This window comes from Anabrus simplex, chromosome X (assembly GCF_040414725.1).
Source record: "Anabrus simplex isolate iqAnaSimp1 chromosome X, ASM4041472v1, whole genome shotgun sequence".
Taxonomy (NCBI): domain Eukaryota; kingdom Metazoa; phylum Arthropoda; class Insecta; order Orthoptera; family Tettigoniidae; genus Anabrus; species Anabrus simplex.
In genome coordinates this window covers 137,424,988-137,427,069 of record NC_090279.1, presented here as the reverse complement: position 1 = coordinate 137,427,069, position 2,082 = coordinate 137,424,988, and positions in this window count along the sequence as shown.

The window sequence follows — 2,082 nt, the reverse complement described above, 5'->3', positions numbered from 1 at the left end:
CGCCCTGACTTAATTGTTCCAGGAATAGAGCGAAAGGCGTCTTTCAGTTTAGTCCGGGTCACTTCAACTATGGTGATTTGTCTCCTTCTTCAGGGGCAACCATTTGATCGCAATTTGTATATTTCCTGTGAAGTATTGGGCTCTTGGTTACTTTATCCACAGCTTAGATGACTGGTCGTTGTTGCATCGCAAGGATTTAATAAGGGACAACTGTTATCTCTAGAACATCTTCGATATTTCACCCTCTCACAAGGATGTAGTCAATGCGAATTGGATGGGAGCCACTGTAGTACAGAGTAGATGAATATCACTCTTTTTGAACCGTGTGTTTGCGGTGATCAGTTTCTGCATAATCGCGAATTTGTTGGGCATCGTCGTTCTTTTCTCCATATCCATGAACGCCATGGACTATTTGTTCTCCTTTCCTCGGTCCGACACGTCCATTCAGATCAGCGGCAGCGATAAGATAGTCAGCGGTCTTCTTGTCAGGCGGTGCCCAGAACGCATCTTTGGTTTCCATGCGCACGTCAGTTTGTGGAGCGTTGCGCTGAAATATTGGAATTTCCTTCTTTCCCCAATGCGGACGAGTTACATCAAGCGATTGTGAAACTTTTACACCTCGGAGACTGAACCGTCAAATTTAGCTGATATGACAATGTCAACACCATGAGGTGTTCTTCGGTTTCTGTTGTACACCAGTTAGTAACCACACCTCTTTTCACATGACTTTTCTCCAATCCATCTTTTTTTCCGCACCTCTCAGATGCCTACAAGCCTTCTCTCAAGTGCAGTCGCATATTCGCTACTTCACCCAGGCATAATTCAATGATGGTATACAAAATGGGGGTACTAGCATGGTTAGCCGTCACAGCCCGTGCGACTGTAACCCTGGCATACTTTTCATGCTCACTGGGCACTGCCAATGCGCGTCCCTTCCAGGGGCTGCACTAACCTTGGCTCCGATACCATGAGACATATTTCTGTAATGATGTAACGGCATTATTATACGGCCGGCTTGTCTTGAAGCATTTAAGTGTTCATGACGGAAGGTAGTAACGCAGCTGCGGACATGGAGAACAGATGCCTTTTGCAGCCACTCCTCTAGAGAAGAAACGCTACCCTCTTTTCTGCATTAACTTCCAGAAATTTAGTGTACCTCTTCCGCCATCTGGTCCCTAGTGAACGTCTCCATCTCCGCCAAAGTTGCCATTAAAGACTTTGTACATGTTTGGTACGTGAAAGCTTTTATATTTTGCTCAAGTTCATCGGCAGGCCAGCGGGGAACCCGTCTTCGTCACCTGGGAAGCGCCACGTGTTACAGCAATATAGCTGGTTGGTGTAGAATATTTATCAATGCTAAATGAAACATTATTTTACTGAAAACTAATTGTGAACCTAATAAATTACTTGTCACAGGAATCAAGTATTCACGTAAAGAAGAAGGGTTACAGACTTTTGCACCTTTGCTTGGTGTGATATGCCACAGTACGCATGACATACCATCCGGTGTCGTATTTTCTGCCCCCTGTTGTCTAGTGGTGTCAACATCAATATCTTTTTTGATGATCAAGAGATTTAGTCTGTCATATCTGGAATCAATGCCCCCCTTTCATTTGTCCACTTATTTTCTCCAAAGAGCGCAGTAAAAATACATGCTCGAGCCTCCCATTACTTTGCTTGTGAGCCAGTCATGCATTCGACTGGGCCATGTGAATTCAGTTCATACAGCATGAATTGGAATGCACCAGTCCATGTTACGATATATTTTAGCCTGCGTGATCGATTTTCCCATGTCGCAGTTGTAAGCGGATCTCACCTTTAGCCAATAAATTTGCATTTCTCGCCCTTCTTCCGTTGAATATGTAGAACTACTCTGTGGTGGGGAGACAGGCTCAGAATTGGATGCTATCCAACTATGTTATGAATCCACTAAAAATAATCACGTTGCCAGTGATCTTTTGAAATAAATAGAATAATATTCCTTCTTTTACATAGCAGCAATATCCACTACGGTGCAATTCAACGTCTTGTCATCTCGAATTTTGGCTCAAGCCTTATTTTCATGCTCCTTCTATCCGTATT